Raw genomic sequence first — 23,570 nt, forward strand, 5'->3', positions numbered from 1 at the left:
AACCCAAGCTCCCCAACCTCTGAAATGCCAGAGATACTGCATAATAAGCTGAGCTTCCCAGAAGCCAATTTACTTATCCATGAACAAGGTGCCCCTAACCCGTTGGAACATGTAGGAACCCCAGTGGATGGTAAGTGTATGTACCCACTTAGAAGGAATGGAACAAAGCTAGCTTTCTGACAATGGACACACGTTTAGTCTGATAAACTGGGATTGGGAGACAGGCAGAGGACAGGGACTTGGGACAGAGTGGTAGACAAGGAATGTGAGTGAGTCAAGGTGGGAAGGCTAAGGGAGCCCTTTGTGTGCCTCGGAGAACAAAGCTGGTGTCAGCTTTCGGCCTTTTTATGCTAATATTTTATGATTAAAAGTCTAATTCGTTCTTTGGGTTTTATGATTTATACTGGGTACTGTGTAAATCCAGGAAAACAGGCTAGGTTCTCCACGAGCCACATTTGCACAGCTTGATGAGGTTTCGCTTCCACACGGTGTGGCTATTTCTTAGTGGATTCTCTTCTACTTTTAGCCACAGAGCACTTCATCCTGCAGATGTCTTGAGTATGCATCAGCTGTGTCAGCAAAGATCCCTAAGACAGAATTGCTCCCCTGGGATGCCGAGCAGGGATTTACTTCTTTAAACCCCCTTTTATTTAAGTGCTGGCAACAGGGTTATAACAAGGAACATATTTCAAAACCGTTTTCTCTGTCCCTATCTATTTCTGCAATCTTTATTTCAGTAAATAAAACCTAGGGTCCAAGTCCCATTTTTCCCAGGATAATTTCGCCTCTCACACAAGAGTGTGTTTCTGAAATACTAAATCAAGGGGCTGTTGGGGCACCCTGAGAGCTCAGAGCAGCTTGAGTGTGAAGCAAACATTTTCTTTAAGGGGCCTTTCATCTGTGCCCTTCCACAGATATACCAGATGAAAAGTCCAGAGCACTGCATTTTCCTTCACACAGACCTCAGGCTTTGTGACATCTGGAAAAAGTGGTTTGCTATTTGGACCTTCCAGCAAAACTCTCGTTCAATTGGATTCACATAAGACTGTGCTGTTCGCTTATAGTTTGGACAATAGCAACACCTCTCCTTTTACTTGGCAATGCTAGAAGCTATTTGGATAAAAATGAAAGCCCTTGAAAAAGCATTAGGGAAATTGTCACACTCCTGCCGTAAGGGTGTGAAAGGCTGTCGCTCAGTCTCCTGACCAGAGCTGAAAAGGTGTCTTATCTCACCTGGATTATCTCAGCCGTCTGTACTGGGGTTTCGACTCCTGATTTTAAGAGCTGGCATCTTAAAGGTTTAGTCCTTGGGTACCAAGCAGGGGAGACACAGGCCCCACTTGAGCACAGAGAAGCCAGGCCAGCAGAGGAAGATAACCCATGGGGCAAGCCCCCCTTTTGTTGGCCTTGCAGGACCTGAGTGAAACAGACCAATTATCCACCTCACTCACAATCCCAGTCCATGGGGCAGCACCTCCCTTCCCTTAGCCTAGGAAGAAATTTCCATGGGAGAGGATTTTGTTGTTCTGAGGGGCATTTGGATGAGAATACAAAGAGAATGGGAGGAAACGGGAGAGAAAAATCATCAAGATGAAAAATGAACAAGATTTATGAGGGCAACCCATCCCTCTCCCGCTGCTCAGTCCCGCTCCCCGAAATGTATTTTCCAGCTCCTCATACAGACTGACTTTAAATGAAGCAAGCTAGCAAGCTGCCATCACTTTCTTTGAGAGACTGTCAACAGATTAATAGATCTTCCCAATATAGTAATTCTCCTCAAATCAAGCCTATATTTTCCATCACATCACTGAATTTATGTTTCCCTTGGAGTAGCCTAAGCCTTTGTTTATGCCTTTTGAATGTTCATTTCATATCCACCACTATTGTGTTTCCTTTTAGCAATGCGGTCGCTGGGCCAGGTTATATAGCTCTAAGTCTTTGGAATAAGTTTCCTTCCAATCTGTAATTACCTTCATGCTGCTTTTCAGATTTCCTCTGGGTATTGTCATCTTCTGTGCTCTGGTTCTCTGCCCTGTGCGGGGATGAGGGTAACTGGGCTGTGCTTGGATCCTGCTGCATGGAGCAGGGTTTGGCATTTGGGGGTCTGCAGACTTTCTGGCTTCCACGCTTGCTTTAGGACAAGTTATTAAACCTCTTGGAGTCTAAAACTTCTCATTGGTGACAAAAGTAATTTTTGTCTCTTCCTTCAATCCCCTCACAGTCTGTTAACCTCCACACCCAAGCCTGGCTGCTTTATTGATCTCATTCTCATAGTTGTCTATCCTCGCCAGGTCTCAAAACCCTACTGGATATGGCTACAAGATCCAGGGCACAGAGAAGAGAGAGGACGCGTCTTTTGTGATTCTCCCAGCAGGGCAAGGGGTGTGAAGAAATACCAGTTGCCTTGTAGAATACGGACAGAATTGAATGCAGGCAGAGTGAGAATTTGAACTTCTGGGAACAAAGTTGTTAAATAAACAGAATGTTTGCATTATAGAGTCTCAAGAGGCTGCTCTGAGACCGCCTTCCTCTCTGCATCATGTTCGGCCAGTTCCTCTTTGTCTGAAAAACTCTAAAAGACTTCTCTCCTGCTACTTTGTTCTTGATTTCTTTTTGTCACCAAACCTCAGGCTTTTTGTGCTGTTTTTCTCCCATATGTGCTTAAATTTGTAAAATAAATTCATCTGTGTCTTTTGGTTTTATAGGAAGGTCTTGAGAAAACCTGAAAACCATTAGGACTTCGAAAGGCTGCTTGATTAAGATGCCACTCCCATCCCCCTTCATTTAAAAAGAAAAGCTCTTCAAAGTCTTACAGCTGTGAAGACCATATTTTTAGATTCCTTGTGGTTACTTTAATGTCTGACCTTTCTTTGACATTGTGTTTGGGAAAGGCAGGGGATATCTCCAGAGATAAATTTTGATCCACCATTTTCAGTCCACGCCAACTCCCAAATAGTTCACCCTGATTCATCTTGAAGGCAAATGCTCGGCTTCTTTCACTCTCACCCCTTGGGTGGCGCATCACTCAGACCTTTTGGTTCCCCTTTCCCATCCTCTCCCTACCTCCTCCCAGTTCACGCAAACAAAAGTTGCCCCATCACCAAGAAACTCAGCAGTCCTGACCTTTTCCTCCCCTTTGCTGGTTGTTTGCCTTGGATCTGCTTTTTGGTGCTAATGGCCCAGGCATGAGTCCCAGCCTGGGCCCTGTTCTTTAGGGGATTCAGCTCGGCTTCCCTCGGCCTGCCTGCACTGCCCCCTAGACTGCCCCTCGGTGGCTACCCAAACAGCCAAGGCCCTCCCACGCCCAGGTGCAATCTAGTGTATTCCATCAAGGGGTGGCCAAGGCAGTCTGTGTGGGCAGTGTGTGGGAGGAACTGTGTGGGCAGTTCATGGAAGTGAGAACTGATGTTGGACAGAGCCAGGGAGGAAAGGACAGGAGGATGGGTCATAGGCTGGGACCTAAGTGATAGCATCCAGTTTTCCAGAAGCTCTGACGTTCTGCTGCAGAACTGTGAGGAGTCTGAATTCTAAATGGGTCCTCAGCCTTCTGGATATATTTATCAATATAGAGGAGCAAGCATATTTAATGATTTGTGAGCTTCTGTGTAACTTTTACAAATCTAGACCTGTGCTAGGCAGACCTCCATTTATACTCTTCCCTAGGCCTGCTAGAAGGTGTTAGGGCAGGCCTGCCCGGGACTGCAGCTTAGAGCAGTCTGATTTTGTTGATGGGGGTGAAAACTGTCAGAGAGAGGTGCTTTCTGCTGGATGAAAGGAGAGGCTGGAGGCCAGCTCCCCAGACCCAGCCTTCTAGGTGTTCCTACGGCTTTTCTATCCAAATGTCTGCCCCCTCAAGGGAATGTGGCTCTCTAGGGGAAGGGCTGTGCTAGTTCTAGAACGAGTCAGCTTTGGGGAGCAAACATGGTACGTGCTCTCCTAGTGGAGCATCAGTGGCTTTGCAAGCTGGCTGGGCAGTGGGCCCCAATCTATTTTATTAGACCCATCACTCAAACTGAACCCAACATATTACTTTACACTGGCGTGGGGGTACTCAGGGGGTAGACCCCTGAGTCTGTCAGGGGTAGACTTTTCTTTCCTTGTTTGGCTCATTCATGCCCTGTGATTCCTAAAGCATTGCTCATCTCAAGTCTAAGTTGCTGTGCCCCTTGAGGAAAGTTAAATATCATTGTGTTCTTTACCTCAAGTGAGTAAAAAAGAAACGTCTTCAACATGGTGAGTTTTCTTAAAACCTCCAAATAATATGATTAAACATTTTCATGGTTGATGAAATAAACTTTTCAAAGTAATATGGAAAAAAATGATTTCATTTAAACACCTTTTAGCCAAAAAAACATATGAAGCTTGTTACGCAGTGCAGGAACAGAGACTTTTGCAGGGCTTGCCTGAGCATCTTGAGGTCTGTGGTTCAGCCACCAGCCCCACCATTGACTCAGGACTCAGCTGGGGTGGAACCCTGCAGGCAGACAGGCCTGTGTGTCCTGGCAGGTTCCCAGAATACAGGCAAGGGTGCACAGGCAGGCAGGGAAGTGACTGAGTGTGTACATGTGAATTTCTGTGCAGACCTCTGCAGAAGCAGCTCGCAAGCCAACCTACAATATCTCAAGGCTTCAGATGTCCAGAATGCTGACCAATTTATGACTAAGATGTGCATTTCTGTGTTCAGGCTACCCACAGATCCAGGGCCATAAATAACTGCCAAAGAAGAGAAGCCTTCTCTCTTCTCTGCTGTTGCTTCATTTTATAGTCTCAGGAAATCTCATCATAGGTAAGTAGTACCTCGAAAACTTAGCCACATTCCTTTGCAAAGAATAACAGAAAGCAAAAAAATACAAACTGCTTCCACCAATCCTGGACAGGCCTGTGTGAGAAAAAGTTATGCATTCATTTAATAAATGTTTATTGGGAGTCTACTATGTGTCAGTCAGTTAGGTCAAGAGGTGTGAACCAGCAAGGATCAGAAGCTTGGCTGAGTTACACAGGGCAGGGTGGGCTGAACTGGGGCAAAAGGATTGCTGGCCTCCAGCCCTGATTTCATAGCATATTGAGTCACCAGATAACTGTCTTGTGTCTCAACCGGCACAGTCATACAGTTTAAGAGTGTTCATTGCTTTGTGTTACAGACTGGTTATAAATAATGACAATGAGACTCAACAAAGTTTAACATAATTTATTTTAACCAACACTTACAGAGCTCTTCGTAAGCACTGTTCTAAGCACTTTGCAAATATTCATTAATCTTCATAACAACCCTATGAGACAGGTACTATTTTTCTCCCTATCTTACACATGGAGAAATGGAGACATGGTCAAGTAACTTGTTCAAGGTTACATAGCTGATAAGTGGTGGAGCCAGAATCGAAACCTAGACAAGGCGATCAACAGTCCTGATTTGTCCAGGATTGTTGGGTTTTCTGGGCTGTGGGACTTTCAGTACTAAAATCAAGACAGTTCCAGGACAAATGGAGACAACTGGTCACCCTAGAACTCCAGCTTCAAAGTCTATGTGTATTGTTAGAACTCACTACTTCTTCCTTAATTCTTCTGGGGTCATTGGCTAAAGATCAGCTTAACTCAAAAACTCCCACCTGGTGTTCATTCCTGGTGGGTGAGAACAGGAGAATGACTGGGAGATGTGTGGGCTCTTGGGGTTCTGGGAAGGGATCGATCCCATAAGTTTTAGAGCAGACACTGACTCCATCAGTCTTTCCCAAATGAATGGGTTCAGACCTCTACTAGGTACTCAATCCTGAGAAGAGTGGCTGAACTGTCCCACTTTGTTTCTCCCCATCATGGAACAAAGTGAATAAAGACTGAAAAGTCAAATGGAATTGATATTTGTGGATTCTGATGAATTTCAAACTATAGTTTCAAATATACAGTACTTGAGACCAGAAGGGGACTCTTTCTGCAGCTAGATTTCCCTCAATAGAGAAACCCATTTGTACCCTTCCCACCACTTCCTCCCCAGCCAGTGCTTATGAACAATCCGGAGAAGAGGACAGTGCATTCTCCAACCACACTGCTTGTCTACAGCAGGAGCCCACATTGGACTCCATGCCCCGGCTGGCGTCTACTCTCTGTCATGGAGGAGTTCGCCTCTCCAGCCCTCGCCCGGGGCACAGAGCTCTTGCTCTGTGGGCTTCCCTGGAGCCATAGCCTGAGCCATGCCAGCGAAGTCAGAGAAGAGCAGAAGCTCAAACATCCCAAGAATTGTGTTCCATAAAAGGCTCACTTTCTAGTCACACCTTGTACACATTCTCTAGAGAGAATCACCTATTTCTCATTTTTGAAATGTTCTTTAATGTCATAGAATTCAGGCTCAGGCAGACTTGGGTATGAATATCAGCTCTACCACTTATTACTGTGTGGTTCTATCTGAACCTTGGTTTTCCTATCTGTAAAATGGGCATATTAATGCTTACCTCACATGACCAGCTGTAATCTGGGCAATGCACCTAGCTCAGTGCCTGGCCCATAGTTGGTACTTAATAGGATGCCATGAAGGCTCTCAGAACATCCCTATGAGGATAATGCCTAATCATCCCATTGGAAATCCATATACATACTTTATTTAGCAACTGAAAGTGTAAATGTGATTCATTTACTCTGAATAGGTAATCTATTTATAGTGTGGATATGCAAGCATGTATAGTGAAAAGTCTCCCTCCCACCAATAGTCCATAGATGACTTCTAGTTCCTATTTCCTGAAATAATAAATACAGTTTTTTCGGAGCCATTTCCAGCCTATATGAGCAAACACATATAGTCATGCATCACTTAATAATAGGAATATGTCCTGAGAAATGCATTGTTAGGCTATTTCCTTGAGCAAAAAGTCTTTAAGAAATGAAAAAGTTTATAAATTTGAAAAATTACAGTAAGCTCATAAAGTGTGCTTACACAGACCTAGATGGTGTAGCCTACTACATATCCAGGCTATATGATGTAGCTTGTTGCTTCCAGGTTACAAACTGTATAGCATGTGACTGTACTGAATATGGTAGGCAACTGTAACATAGTGGTAAGTACTTGCATATCTCTATACATCAAACATAGAAAAGGCACAGTATAAATACAGTATAAAAGATAAAAACATAGTACACCTATACAGGACCCTTACCATGAATGGAACCTGCAGGACTAGCTGCAGAAACAGCCCCCTCCTGCAGGACTAGGAGTTACTCTGGGTGAGTCAATGAGTGAGTGGTGAGTGATTTTGAGGGCTTAGGACATTGTACTACTGTAGTTTGTATACACACTATACACTTAGGCTACACTAAATTTATTTTAAAAAATTATCTTCAATAATAAATTAACCTTAACTTACTACAACTTTTAAAATTTTTAAACTTTTTCATTTCTTAAGGACATTTTTTTTCTTTTTCATTTCTGGTGGACATTTCTTCCACCTCCACATCTTGTCCCACTGGAAGGTCTTCAGGGGCAATAACACACACGGAGCTGTCATCTCCCATGATAACAAGGCCTTCTTCTGCATACCTCCTGCAGGACCTGTCTGAGTCTGTTTTATAGTAGCTTTATTTTTAAATAGAAGAATTACACTGTAGACTAATGATAAAAAGTGTAGTATAGTAAATACATAAGCCAGTAACATAGTTATTTATTATCATTATCAGATATTACATGCTGTACATAATCACATTTGTTATATTTTATAGAAGGCCAGCATAGTAGGTTGGTATACACCAGCATTACCACAAAAACCTGAGTAATGCATTGTACTACAATGTCATAATGGCTATGATGTCACTAGATAGGAATTTTTCAGCTCCATTATAATCTTGTGGGAGCATCATTATATATGTAGTTCATCATTGACCAAGACGTTATTATGTGATGCAATTTATACATAAATGCTTACATCTTTTTAAAAAAATGTAACTTAGCAGTGTATCTTCAAGATTGTTCAGTGCAGAAACTGTGGTTTCATTTATTTATAGCTGTATGGTATTCTGTAGTATGGATGTGCATGCCTACAAGCTCCTATCTGTAATTCCTAAAATTAAAAACAAAAGAAAACAAACCTCCATGAACCAAATAGCAAACTCATTTGGTGGCAAAACGTGACTTAGACTGATACAAGGACTGATATATAAGGTTCAATGCCCCATATGAGCTTTCTAAATTTCAAAACTTTCTGACATGCAAACCACATCAAAACCCAGGGTTTCAAATAAAAAATTGTGGAGCTGTACTGTAATTCATTTAGCTAGACCCTTGTTGACTGGCATTTGGATTTCTAAAAGTACTTTTTGCTATTACAGTGTGGTAGTAAACAATGTTGTATGTCACTTCACACCTGTAAAATAACATACATAGGATTAATTTCTAGAATTGGGATTTCTAGGTCAAAGGGTAAATGCATTTGCAATTTTGACATATTTGGCTAAATTATCCTCTGTAAAGGTTTTATATCTTCTCACCCCTCATAAGCTTATTCCCCCAACATTCTTCTTTTTCAGTCTTTCCATTTGAGAGGAGTAAGCATCTTTTCATACTTTAAATGGCTACATTCAGTTCATTTTCTGTGAGCTGTTCGTTTATTTATTTTGCTCATTTTTTACATTGGATTGTTGAAGTTTTTTTTAGTGATTTGTCAGAATTCTTTATGTATAAAGGAAATGAATCCCTTGTGATACAATCTGCAATTTTTTTCTAGTTGACTTGCTTTCAACTTACTTGTGGTGGCTTTTGCTGTTGGGTTTATTTGTAGACTTATTTATTTATTTGTTTTCTCTCTCTGCAGACAACTTTCCTTCAGACTATGTGTTTTTTTAACTCCATATGTGGCATAATCTATTCTGATTTTTCTAAAGAAAGAGAAAGAAGTAAAGGATGCAGGGCAAAAAGCTATCCATATGATTTAGGTCTTAGGAGACTCAGGAAATTGATAGGCAACACTGAACATTTTAAATTCAGCACTTACTAAGGGTTTTGTGTTAAGTTTTTGTATCTATCTATAACAATAGCAACTTTCATTAGTGCATAGTACAATAATAGAATATATATATCTTAAAAACAATTTTGTTTTTTGTCTCAGTCAGAAAGCACAACTGTGTGCAGGGTCACCTAACCATGTCTATTCCCTGTCTCTTGCTTTCCTTTTTCAAAGCACATTTTGCTCTGTGGGTGTGCATGCCTGTGCGTGTGTTTTGTTTTTAAAGACATTGCTCGTGTGCATAGTGCAAAGGTCATTAAAGAGAAAATTTGATTAGTTATTAAGTATGTTGTAAATATATTGGTATTGAAGACTATTTATTATATTTCCAAAGAAAAGATAAATGTTTGAAATACTTTAAGATAAAGAAGACTTCTGTTGAAATCCCCAATTAACCTTAAACTTTTCAAATCAGCAATAAGAATGAAAGGTGGTTACCCATCTGACATTTTGGCAATCTTGTGACATATACCGTAGTAAAGGCCAAAAAAACTGGAATTGAGTTTTATGAGAGGGAACAGATTCTAAGATTCGAGTGCAGTGGTGCCTGCATTATTGTGGCTCTATTTGCTGTCTATTTCACTTGCCTATGCTTTGGGCCAGTGTAGGCCTCTTCTCTTTTCACTTTAAGCCTGTGGTTAATTTTCAAGTAAGAGGGCCCCATGGGGTGAGGCCCAGAGGAGGCGAAGGCTGGGGGTAGGTCAGGAGGGGGCGGGTGGGGAGGGCCTGCAGACCGCAGCCTCTGTTTATCCGCAGTGCAGGTGCAAGGCAGTGGCGGGAAGGCAGTGCCCCTGGGAGTTCTCTCAATCAATCACCCCACCTTGGCCACCGGGCGGCCCCTTGGGGCTGCCTCACACAAAGTGCAGCCTTTCTCTGACATCCCAAACAGGCAGAGAGGCCAGAGTTCACAGAGAGCAGGGCTTTCACTACTTGGCTGTTTTAAAAATGTAGTCAAGTTAAACTGCAGGGAGAGTCCCAAATGGTAAAAATCTAAATAGTCTCACTTTCAGTCCATCTCCCTGCTCCCTGGAGCTGCTCTGACCTTACCTTCGATTTCCTGTCTTGAGCCTCCCCTCTCCATTTGAGGGGGTCACTGTTGTTTTTTCCCTCCTGTGAAACTCCTGCTTAGCTTCCAGCCTTTGGAGAAAGTGCTTAATATTTTCAGCAGTGGAGACTTCCTTTGCAGGCTTCAGAAAGACAATTTTCTTTGGGGAAGGAAGAAAGTGAGACCATAGCCAATGCAGCAGCTGACAGCCTCTAGCCAGACAGATGTTAGAGGAGGCAGAAGTGAGGAAAGATACAATGTACTTTGGGGAATTTGTTAATCTGAAATTATTAATTATACTCTTGCTAAAGGCATTGTATTAAAAATCGGGCAACAAGAGAAAGAAGTAGCGATGCAGTTTCTACAATTCAGTTCACAATATACTTGAAAAGATCAAATAATGGCACATCAAAAGTAGAAACAGTAAATGGGTTAGCTCGGGGTTTAAATCCTAGTGCTGCTAGTTCATAGCTGTGTGACCCTGGCAAATTGCTTAACCTCTCTGAGCCTCTATTTTCTCATGAGTAAAGTGGAGATAATGAGAGTATATACCTCCCAGGATTGCCCTGAGGATTAAATGAGATAAGTATGTAAAGTGCATGTCACTGGACTTGGCCTTCAGCAAGACTTAGTGAATGTGAGTGTTCATTGGTACAAACTCTGTATATGTTACAAGAGTACACAGTAGGACTCCTAGGAGTTCAGAAACGGGCAGGGCCCCCATGGCTGGGATGATCAGAGAGAAGCTGCCACAGGGGGAGAAAGATTTGGCTTGAGTCAGAGAAAAGTAAAAGAACTTATATATGTGGAGGATTTTAGCTGAGGGGATGGCAAGTGGGTGGTACTGAGGCTCCCACGGCCTCCCCATTTTATGTGAACAAGATGAACTTCACTATTATCATGTTATATATTGGGGGGCCAGGGTCTTCCAGGTCAGACTTGGTGTGAAGGAAGCTTTTTGTTCACACACACACACACAAAAATTGAAAACCAATGACTTACTTAAAGGCAACTGGTGGATGAGACAAGAGCAGTATCTGAAAAGAAGATTTACATTCCCTAATGTGCATTTGTTCAGGGAGTCATTTGATAAACTTACCGAGGACCTCTTATGTTCTAGGTAAGAGGTGGAGGACACAAAGATCGCTGAGATACTGTGGCTCCTGCTCCCGGCTTCTACTCGTGGGACAGTCAGCCACTTAAGTGAACATAAGATGAGCAAAGGGTGCCTGGGGCCATCACACTGAGCAAAGAGCCATCGGGGCCATCACATTTGCCAGGAGCACAAGGGTCTAAACTGAAGGGTCTGGAAAGGCTTCACTGATAGAAGTGACATGTGGGCTATGTAGCTGAGTGATGCATGCTGCCTCTTTATGTTTCAGGATATCAAGCAGTGTCTTGTCCCCTCCAAAGATGCACTTGAGGGGCTCCCCTCTGTCAAAGCGATGGGGCAGGCAGTGTGCAGGAGGAAGAAAGGCTAAACTCAGCCACAGGACCCCAAATGTGAGCAGGGGAGCCACAGCAGTGCCCTCAGCAGAGCCTTGCTGGGAGCCTCCACCTGCAGAGGTAAAGTGCAGCTGGAGCTGAGCCCCTGGGAGGAAGGCAGACCAAGGCTTTTCTGGAAGACTCCTTAGGGCTGCTTTCAAGAGTTGCTCTGGATTAGCCTTTTCTGCCTTCTTTTTGCTTTAACAACTGTACAATCCCTGTGCTAGAAGAGCCCTCTGTGGCCATGGAAGCGCCTAAGTGCAGGATCAAAGGGTTTGCTGGTCAGGTGAAGGGACTCAACAATATGAACAAAATTAGGCGCATTTAGTTCCTTTTTGGGACTCCTAACTTTTCATTTTCATATGGCTGCAGAAGGCATGCCTAGCATATCTGTGGAACTAGGGTGCCTGTGGAGAATGGATGCATAATAAACGTTTGGACCATGGAGTGAAATAAGCCAAATAGGGCATAGCTTCATAATTAAATTCACAGATGAAACCTGATGGAGATAGGATCTGGGAACACCAGCGACAATTGAGAAACTGCCCCAGAGGGATAGAGGGGAAAGGGACTAGCTGTATAGGCAGGAAATAACAACTTGAGGTTTGACCTTGAACAATGGAAGGCTAATTCACCTGGGCTGACATAATTGAAAACACAGATATACAGCACAGAAAAGGCACATTGAAATGTAAACCGTTGATAAGAGCTTGGGGAGAGTAAGTAGCAAATTGGATTGCAGATTAAATCAGGGCAAGGTTGCAAATTACTCAACTCCAGTGAGGGGTCTGCTAGACTTACAGCCCTGCTTGGCTCCACTGTGAGCTGGTGCAGGCAAAGGAAAGGCTGGGACATCATAAGATAGGGACCCAGGGCTTCTTCCTTCACCAATGCACAGAGGAACACAGGCAAGAGCTAATAGCAGGGAGGTCACTGGTTGGTGTGGGCCTGTGTCTCTCTTGGCTTAAATAAAGTGGGAAAGAACACTTTGCCTTACATGAAAGATCCTGTGGGATGAGGTGGGGTAGGGAGGCTTCAGAGAGGAGGCTGGGGAGCTGATATAGGTGATGGGGACATAGGTCAGGAAAGGAATTTGCATTTAGAACAAAACATGGCACGTGGTGGCACTCAATTTGTGTTAACCGCGACCAACCTCAACTCGCCTCAGAGTAAATATTGGGGCCTCTCCAATGGGAGTGTGAGCCCGCTAGTGATTCTAGGTTTCTCCAGGTGGTCCTGAGCTGCCATATTGTACGTGTTTTTAATGCTTTCCCAGTGTCTAGTCTTTTGCTTTTGACACAAGTTACTTTTAGAATTTTACGTATTTCATTGTCTCATAAATACGGCTTCATTCTTTTTTTTTGTTTTTTTGTTTTGTTTTGTTTTGTTTTGTAATAAGCAAGAGTATAGAGATTAAATAGGGTCTTCGGTCCACTTAAATTGCCCACAGGTCAAAACATTCTGAGAAACAACGCTGCCAGTGATTAAAAAGAGCCAATTTAGAGGCTAATTTAGTAATTTATTAATTAATTTACTAATTTCTTAAATGTATTTAGAGGCTACTTTAGTATTATCCTCCCTGTTAGACAGGCACAAAAAGATCCTTGGCCTCTGTCCCCTCTCTTTACCTCTCATGTTGACTGTTGATCTGGTGGATTCTACTTCCTTCAATACCTTCACAGCTGTCCCCTTCTTACAAGTCCCACTGCCACTGGCTCTCTTCACCCCAGGAGATGCAGTGCCTTCATCCCTGCTCCCCCTCTCTCCGCCTTCCATCTGCCCACCACCATTCTCAATGTGGGCTTTGACTGGGTCATTCCCCTTCTCAGAAACTTTCAATTGCTTTTAAAAAATGTATTCTCAAATCCTGGTCCGCTGTTCCAGGCTCCCATCCCTTGCCCTTCTGCCCCTGCAGCTTCCGAATCATTCCACCTCCTGTACCTTGTGATCGTTCCTCCCTACCCACACAGGCTTTCCCCATGGATATCTTTTTTCCATGCTTCCTTTTCCTCCCAGGTCTCTCCATCCCACCCCATCTCTCTCTCTCATCTCCTCACATCTAAAGCCTATTAATCTTTCAAGACTCAGCTCAAGAGCACAAAGCCTTTCTCAGTTCCTCTAGCTTGAGGCTCTCTCTCCTTCCTCTGAGCTGCCATGATATGGGCACCTGTTCTGACCATCTCACAGAGAAAAAATGGGTCAGAGTCACTGTGTTGTGTGTTAAGAGCCCATGCTTTAGAGTTCAAAGCCTGGCTCTGTCACACACTAACCATGTGACCTTGAGCAAGTAAGTTAATCTCTCTGACCTTAAGCTTCCCTGTCTGCAAAACGTGTGACACGCTTGATGAAACATGTGTGATGTGCTTGGCAAGGTGGCTGTTAATGATCAGCAATAATGCTCCTGAGCTGCGTGGCACAGGGGGAGGGGCTGATATATGACAGCTATTATTATTACATACTTACTAACCAAAAATAACATATTTTAGGTTATTGTATTTGTGTTCATGCCTTGCCTTAAGCCTTATATTGGGCATTCCTTCAAGGCATAGCTCTTGGATGACTCATCCTTGTGTCTTCTGAAACACCTACTATGTTGCCTACATCAAGTAGGTCCTCAGACAGTGTCTGTTAATGGCATCAGTGACCAAATTAACAGAAAAATTATCAATGGCACCATGTGGAATGCTCTCTTAAAGCAAGTGTCCTATCATTTGGCTCAGCCTGGCCTTTACATTTCCACTAACGTGACTGCACATTTCAGGCATTTACATGCAGGTGGGTGGGAGCAGAACGTATGTTGTTGACAGGTGGTAACTTCGTGGCTTTGCCCTGTTGGGGTGTACGGTGGACGAATTCACTTCTATGCTTTATTTCCTCCCTTTATTTGACTAACCTGAATCTACCCAGCAACCAACACATAGAACAGAGCCTTAGAAATGGGGGCAGGTTTCCTCTGGGTCCCCTGGGAGCTTCAAGACCACACCATTATTAACTGGCTGGAAACAATTTAGCATCTGGCTCCCAAGGGATAGAAAGGTAGAGAATGGGGTGAGAGTACATCCCATCCTGTCGTTTAAACAATATTCTGGCTCAGAAAGCAAAGAATCTAAACACATTTTTCCAAGAAAAAGTGAATGTAGTAATTTTCCTTGAAAGAGCTCAATGTTTTCAGTCTTTTGATAATTAGAGATGGAGTCTAGCAGGGAAAGGTCATTTCAGAGAACAGGATCTGTCCAGCAGAATTTGGAGAGGCTTTCTTTCTGAAGTGGTCTCCCTTCCTCCTTCTCTCTTGCACACTCATGCCCTTCTAGTACCACCCTTGGAACTTAGTTCTTGTTTTGCACCCTGGACATGCATACTCCTGGGATGCCCAGTCTGGGCTCATCCTCCTGAGGCTGGCTCCTGTACTCTGACTCCCTCCCACTTCTCCTCTGTCTTCATTTTTACCTTGGTTTGCTCTCAAACTATGCCAGGTGCTCACCTGTTACTTGTCTCCTGCAGCATGTGTGCTTTTTTTTTGGAATTAACCAGTATTTATTAAACTTCTATAATGTATCAGGTGCTGAGGCAATCTTTTTAAATACATGTGTTCCTTTAATCTTAAAAAAATCTGTGCAATGATTATTGATATCTTCAATACATCAAAGTAAACTGGAGCTAAGAAAATATACCATTAAATTACTACTGTTATAAAAGCAATTTTGATAGATGGTATTATTTCTCCCAAGTTTGTGTCTCTTTCCTAGTAGAAATACTATCTATCCTCGTCCTTTGCCATATGGTTATCTGTGCCTCCCAGGTGAAGGAATGTAGTTCACCAGATTGCTGACAAGCATGTGTGCTTTGTAATAAGGCCTTCTGGTGAGATGGTTTAATTCCAAAGAGCACTTTTAGTGGAGGAAAGATTTTGGCCCCATCTGATCTACCAAGGTCCAGTACCACCCCTGGAAACTAGATACGTTCTTATGTATCTACCATTTTCTTTCAAGTCATCTGTTCTCAACCTGCTAGGAAAGAGTGAACACAAAAGCGAAACTGAGTAATCATACTGAAAATTCATATTGGGGCGCTTTTATAAAAGTGACACCACGTTTAACTATACTACTGGAGAAATGGTGTGCTTTCAGGTAAAATTATTTCCAGGGGTTTGTAGGTACAACTTGAAGATTCTAAGCCTTGGAAGAAAGAGTTAAGGCCCAAATTCACTTCCTCCACTCCTTTTGGAGCATTTCTGAAATTAAACATTTTCCCAAGTTCTGCATAAAATCAGAAAAGGTCTATTGTTACTAAAGAGGAAAAGGAGGTTGCTCAGAAGTTGTTTTCCAGCCTTACACAGAGCAAAGGGCCTGGTGAGAGATGATTGTTTTGTCAGGATTCTGAAGCCTTTTTGGAATAAGACAAAAAGACAAAACAAGGTTAGGGTAGGAGGTGGCCTAAATAAAGAGGATATAATGCTAAGTAAATAGAGCTGAAAGTCAGGAACCAAATGAAACAAGGACAGTCAAAACAATCAGGGGGACTTGCTGAAACCAGCCAAACAACAACAAACAGCTAACAATATGGAAATGAGCCTTTTAGAGGAAAACTCCAAGCTATGCTACACTATCCTGACTGTCCTTTCATGACAACATGAAACTAGTATCCCAGAAAGATGTAATATATGGCATCTGAAATGGCAGGAGTTGGAGTTTCCATGGTGAAAATAGTTCACTTGTCTCAGGCTTTACTCACCAAGAACAAAATTATGCCAGTCTTGGTTTCTTATGTCAGCTGGGTCTATATCTACAATGGACCAAAGAGCTTTGTTCTTGGACTCTTTAGGCAAGTCCTTGGTGCTTATGGTTAGGGTCCCTGTGGCAGAGTCCTGGTAGAAAGGATGTCCCTCCAAATTCATATCCTATTTTTAAAGAATTTTATTGGGGACCCTGTAGATCAACATTGTGTATTTTATATTTTATTGATGAAGAGCCTGAGAGCTAGAGAGGTTATGCTGTTTTCAAGGTATTATTTGAACATCTCTTTGCATATTGCAGCAATAGAATTGCTACAATAGGTCTAGATATTGACCTAGAGTGGTCAAGAACATTGTGTTAATGAATATCCATACATCTATGTATGACAACATGTCAAATGAAAAAAATAAGTTGGATATAAAATTGATTCCAACTAAGTTAAACATATATTATATCCAGAGAATAAAGACTGAAAAGAAATAACACCAAAACATTAAAAGTGGTACTCTGTGAGAGTGGGATTACAGGAAACTATTATTTTTCTTTGTTCTCTGTTTTCCAAATTTTCCAAAGTGAATATGTGTTACTTTTTTAAATCGGAAAAATAAACATTAGCAAGTTGTAAATTTTATAAAAGAATAAAATTGTACATAAATATTATCAACCCAAAATGGTGGAAGACAGTCAAACGAGGCTATGGAAGCTGTGTAAGAATCAGTAAAAACCAATGCCTCCCAGAGGAATAGACACAGACTATTTTCACGTATTTGTCTGAAGGTGTCCAGGCCTGCTAGGAGAGGGTTTTATTTTTTGTTTTGTTTTGTTTTATTGAGACAAGGTCTCACTCTGTCGCCCAGGCTGGAGGGCAGTGGTGCAATCTCTGCTCACTGCAACCTCTACCTCCCGAGTTCAAGCGATTCTCCTGCCTCAGCCTCCAGAGTAGGTGGGATTACAGGAGCCCACCACCACGCCCGGCTAATTTTTGTATTTTAAGTAGAGACGGGGTTTCATCATGTTGGTCAGGACCGGGCTGGTCTCGAATTCCTGACCTCAAGTGATCCACCCACCTAGGCCTCCCAAAGCCCTGGGATTACAGGTATGAGCCACTGCACCTGGCCTGGGAGAGGGTTTTAACCAGGAGATCAAGCTACTCAAATATTCTGCAAAAACAGAGACTTTAAGGCTCAAAATATAAAAGGTGAGGGAGGACAAACTCCCTGAAGATGAGGGTGGCATTGTAAGATGCCTCTATGAAGGTGCTAAGAGCTGCAGGACTTCTCTCCACTGAGAGCCAATCACAATCCCAAAAGACACAATCTCCAACGTTGTAATCTCAAATGTTGAAATCCCAAAAATATTGAAATCTTAAAAATATCGTTCTGGAAAAAAATATTAAAATATTCCTTAAAATATATTTATTCACACTTTAAAGGGGAACTAACTTGAGAAACACATAGAAACACCACAGAAAACTTCATAGGCCACTTTGCACAATAAGATACACAATAATAACATACATATTTTTGCCAGCATAAGCACAGGTACACTAACGATAGCAGCATGGATATAACAGTTACTAGTAGATGAGCCATATTCATAAAGAAATAGGTCAAAAAGCAAAATGTGTAAATGCATATCATTATGGTTGGTAATGGCGTGTACCCAGCTTCATAACTGAGTTCATCTGAAATCAAAAGCTGAGATGGTCACCACTGCATATGCAATCGCTCAAAGAGCCAAGATCTTGAGACGTTTTATCTTTCACAAACACAGATGTACTAAAAGGATATCTCTTCATTTACTGAGGAGATAATTAATGTAAAAACATTGTGCATGTTTTTACATACCACACAAGTCTTACATACAAAGTCAATATTGCGATAATGCACTTTTGTAAAGTTGAATTTGCAAAATATGCATGAAACAAATTAAAACTCCAAAGTCTCTAAACATCTTTACCTCTATTGTTGGAAATTATGCAGAGATGTAGTACACTACACAGTGAATTGTAAAACATAGTGCCGATAATTTTAAAAAGTCAAAAAAAAATTAAACAAAGAAAAAGCAAAAAGAAAAAACAAAAAAGCCCTAAAATTTTTTTTTAAAGTTTGACATATGAAAAAGTATATTACAGGGATAGATTATGGGCAATTTTAAGGAGATGGTAGATAGCAGCTGGCCAACTTTCGCGATCATTACCTTTTTTGTTTGTTTGTTTTTGAGACTAAGTCTTGCTCTGTCACCCCAGCTGGAGTGCAGTGGCATGATCAAGACTCACCGCAGCCTTGAACTCCTGGGCTCAAGTGATCCTCCCACCTCAGCCTCCTGAGTAGCTGGAACTATAGGCATGTGCCACCATGCTTGGTTAATTTTTGTTTTTTATTTTTTGTAGAGACAGGGTCTTACTATGTTGCCCAGGCTGGTTTCAAACTCCCGGCGTCAAGTGATCCTCCCACCTTAGCCTCCCAAAGTGCTGGGATTACAGACATGAGCCACCACACACAGTCTGATTAACTACATTTTGAAGGCTTGCATCATGATGAGTAGCTGCTTTCTTTCTTTAGGGATATGACTGTTCTTTGGAGAATATGTTCACATTCATTTTCTCTGTGGCACTGCTCTTTTTGAAATTCTTCTATGATTTGTTATATACCGACTTGGGCATCCCATATTGCATTTTCCCATCTTCTGTTTAGGGATTTTGATCTTTGGGTATTTCGACATTCAGGATGATGGTGTTAGGGATTATGTCTTTTGGGATTATGATCCAAACTCCCCTCCACCTCCTCAGGCACAGGGCTGGCCCCATCCATGCATCAATGGGCACTCATATCTGGTTGAGTGTAAATTAAGATGTAACTGGAGAAATCCATGTTCTGTGCCAGTTGTGATCTGCACTAGCTCTCCCTTTTCCATCTCAAGGCAATTCTGCCTGGGTTTCCTGCCTAAAGTCACATAGTCGGGAGCTAATAGAGTTGGCCCCCAAACAAAGCTTCTCAACTCCTAGTTCTCTACTCCTTTCCACCATCACATGCTCCCCTCTTTTAAGTCATTCAGTTTCCGATATGTGGATTTTGTGCCTGAAAGCAAACTTTGAATTTTGGGGTGCCAAGTGTAGTCCTAAACATAGGTAGGATAGAATTATGTGGTGTAATAAAAGCCCCAAAATTCCATTGATCCAAAATATTTTTTTCATGTGTGAAACTAAATGCCTGAAAATTTGCCTTAGGAAACAACTCATTCCTTTGGGTGAAAATTCTTGGTTTCATAGAGTTCTTTATGTTAAGGATACATAGGAGAATCACTGGACAAGTAATAAGGGTCATGGAGTCTCCTCTGGCCCATTATGTGCAATCGAGCAAGTAGTTTAAACTCTTCGGGTCTGTTTTGTCATCTGTCAAAACTTGTAACTACTTCTTAGTTATCAGCCTGTAAGTGAGAATTAATTCATGAGATTTTTCTTTCAGTCTAGCTACTACAGAAGAAAGGGGCTTTGGATGTTTTAACAGGGGAAATTAAAAGGAGAGCTCTGAAGCATGAGCTACTCTTCACTGGATGCAGATTCAGGTGGGAGATTGGAGAGGGCAGCCCTCAAAGCTGGGGGTCCAGGAGAGATGGGAGGGCCCCACATGGAAATGCTGATTGGATCATGTTGTTTTGCACTTTTTACCATGAAGACAGGCAGACTGCCTCTCATTTCCTCCTCTTACTACCTAACAAAGTTTGCACTTACAAATGTCCAGGCTGGGTGCTGTGGGTCACGCCTGTAATCCTGGCACTTTGGGAGGCCAAGGTGGGCAGATCACGAGGTCAGGAGATCAAGACCATCCTGGCCAACATAGTGAAACCCATCTCTACTAAAAATACAAAAATTAGCTGCGTGTGGTGGTGCATGCCTGTAATCCCATCTACTTAGGAGGATGAGGCATGAGAATCACTTGAACCCAGGAGGCGGAGCTTTCAGTGAGCCGAGATTACGCCACTGCACTCCAGCCTGGCAACACAGCAAGACTCATCTAAAAAAAACAAAAAAAAAAATCTTAAATTTATTAGACTTCCCCATAGTAATTGCACCCAGAGCCTGACTATAGGATTGGAGAACATGGATCAAACCCATGCTTCATGCACTCATAAGTTAAGGGAACGTTGATGAGGTTTCTCTCTTCTCTCTGGCATAATTGTACCTCACTGTTTGGTGAATGTCCTCTCTCAGGACACTCCTGATCCTGTTTTTCCAAAGCATCCTTTGTTCTTTAGTCCAGGACTTTCTTACCTTGTCGTTTTCCAATCTATTCCTTAGGAGAGTCTATACTTCCCAAGCACACAAAGACTGATTCAGGCCTATACAGGTCCCTTGTACCTGCTGTTTAGCATGGTCACTGGGGCTAGTTGGGCCCCATCCTATGGTAGAGTTAAGGTTGCCAGCAGCTTGAAGGGGAGGGAAAGGGGACAGTCAGACTTGAGATGATGGAGAAAGTACATAATTAGCCTCCAATTAATGAAGAATTGCCTGTCTTAGCTGCATTCTCATGTTCTCGAGTTAAACACATTTTTACCCAGAGAATCAGAGTCTCCTAAGAAACATAAGATTATCAATGAGTGGTTTGGGCCAATGCGGGCCCTTCCCAGACCAGATAGATTATCCATTTCCTTCTTGTTGGATATAGACTTTTTTTTTTTTTTTGAGATGGAGTCTTGCTCTGTTGCCCAGGCTGGAGTGCAATGGCATGATCTTGGCTCACTGCAACCTCCAGCTCCCTGGTTCAAGCGATTCTCTTACCTCAGCCTCCTGAATAGCTGGGATTACAGACACATGTCACCATGCCCAGCTAAATTTTGTATTTTTAGTAGAGACAGGGTTTCACTATGTTGGCCAGGATGGTCTTGAACTCCTGACCTCATGATCCGTCCACCTTGGCCTCCCAAAGTGCTGGGATTACAGGTGTGAGCCACCACGCCTGGCTGGATATAGACCTTTATATTTATAGAAAGTATTCTAAAAGTTTTGACTTCTTAAAAGAGTTTAATTCCCTGTATTCGAAGGAGGGGGGAAATAAGAAACAAACACCTATGCCATTTTAAAAAGAGGGCCCAGATATTCATCCTTTGATATTACTAGGAAGGAGGCTAATGGTGAGGAGGCTAAGGAGGCTAATAGTGTGGCAGGCTATGGTCATCTGTTAGTATTTCTCTTATGATGGTGATATTCTGATAATCTTTATTAAAGGAAAAGTCCAGCTTGCATTCTCAGTTTCCTAAAACTTGAAAGTTCAGTCTTGGTATACATTTAAAAATTCATCAAACAGTGAAGTAAAATTATGGTTTTAATATTTTACATTTTCTGGAGAACACTTATATACTATTGATGGGAATGTAAATTCATTCAACCACTGTCAAAAGCAGCTGAGAAATTTCTCAAAGAACTTAAAACCAGAACTACCATTCGACTCAGCAATCTCATTACTGGATATATATCCAAAAGAAAACACATCATTCTGCCAAAAAGACATGTACATTCATGTGTTCACTACAGCACTACTCACAATAGCAAAGACATGGAATCAACCTAGGTGCCCATCAATGGTAGATTGGATAAAGAAAATGTGGTACCTACACACCATGAAATACCATGCAGCCATAAAAAAAGAATGAAATCTTGTCCCTTGCAGCAACATGGATGCAGCAGGAGTCTGTTATCCTAAGCGAATTATTAATAACACAGAAACAGAAAACCAAATACCATATGTTCTCATTTGTAACTGGGAGCTAAACATTGGGTACTCATAGACATAAAGATGGAAACAATAGACACTGGGGAATACTGCGTGGGGTCAAACGTTGAAAAACTAACTATTGGATGTGATACTCCTTACCTGGGTGACAGGATCAATCATACCTCAAACCTCAGCATCACATAATATACCCATATAAGCAACCTTCACGTGTGCCTCCTGAATCTAAAATAAAAGTTGAAATTATATATATATTTATATATAAATAAATTTATATATATTTATATATAAATAAATTTATATATATTTATATATAAATAAATTTATATATATTTATATATAAATAAATTTATATATATTTATATATAAATAAATTTATATATATTTATATATAAATAAATTTATATATATTTATATATAAATAAATTTATATATATTTATATATAAATAAATTTATATATATTTATATATAAATAAATTTATATATATTTATATATAAATAAATTTATATATATTTATATATAAATAAATTTATATATATTTATATATAAATAAATTTATATATATTTATATATAAATAAATTTATATATATTTATATATAAATAAATTTATATATATTTATATATAAATAAATTTATATATATTTATATATAAATAAATTTATATATAAATAAATTTATATATATTTATATATAAATAAATTTATATATATTTATATATAAATAAATTTATATATATTTATATATAAATAAATTTATATATATTTATATATAAATAAATTTATATATATTTATATATAAATAAATTTATATATATATTTATATATAAATAAATTTATATATATATTTTAAAAACCTTAACTGTTGAGATTGACCAAATCAGCCAAGAGGGATAATAAAATACCAGGAAAAGAAATTTTACATTTTCTTAGATGTTCATTGCAGAAATTTTGATAATTACAAAAATTATTATTTTTAATACGGCTATGTTCATATGTACCTCAAATTTGGATTATAATTATATGAATTTCTAAGTGTATTACAAAATGTTTTATAATGAATATTTCCCTCTTTCAGTAAATATTCTGCTAAGGTGTGAATTTTATGGCTGTGCAACATTTTATTGTGTAGCTAGAGCACAATGTGTGTAATAATTTATTTAACTCAATCCTCATTGGATTCTTGCTATTTGTTTTGCTATTATAAAGAAAGCCATAATGACTATCTCTCTGTGTATTTCTTTGTCTTTGGTTTAAAAGAATAACATTAGCATAGATGTCACCAGGCATACAGACATGATCAGATTTTTCCAGTGGCATTTGCCAGCTGCCATTTTTTCTTGAATTCTTATTTTTTATATATTCCTGAGATGTTCACTGCTGCCAGCATGCTCTACCATTATTCTTTCTGGACATCTCAGCGAATTAGGACTGGAGGCCAGCCATGGTGGTGCTGGGGCCACTGCAGCCAATGGAAGGCGAAGAAGAAGGAAGGTTCTGAGCCACTATTTGTATTTTAGATAGCAGCAGCAGTTGCTTCAACTTCTCCCAACAAAGAGGCTTCTATCTCACTTTATCAAAAAGTTGAGCCACCC

The sequence above is a fragment of the Pan paniscus genome, chromosome 14 (genome assembly GCF_029289425.2).
Source record: "Pan paniscus chromosome 14, NHGRI_mPanPan1-v2.0_pri, whole genome shotgun sequence".
Classification (NCBI taxonomy): domain Eukaryota; kingdom Metazoa; phylum Chordata; class Mammalia; order Primates; family Hominidae; genus Pan; species Pan paniscus.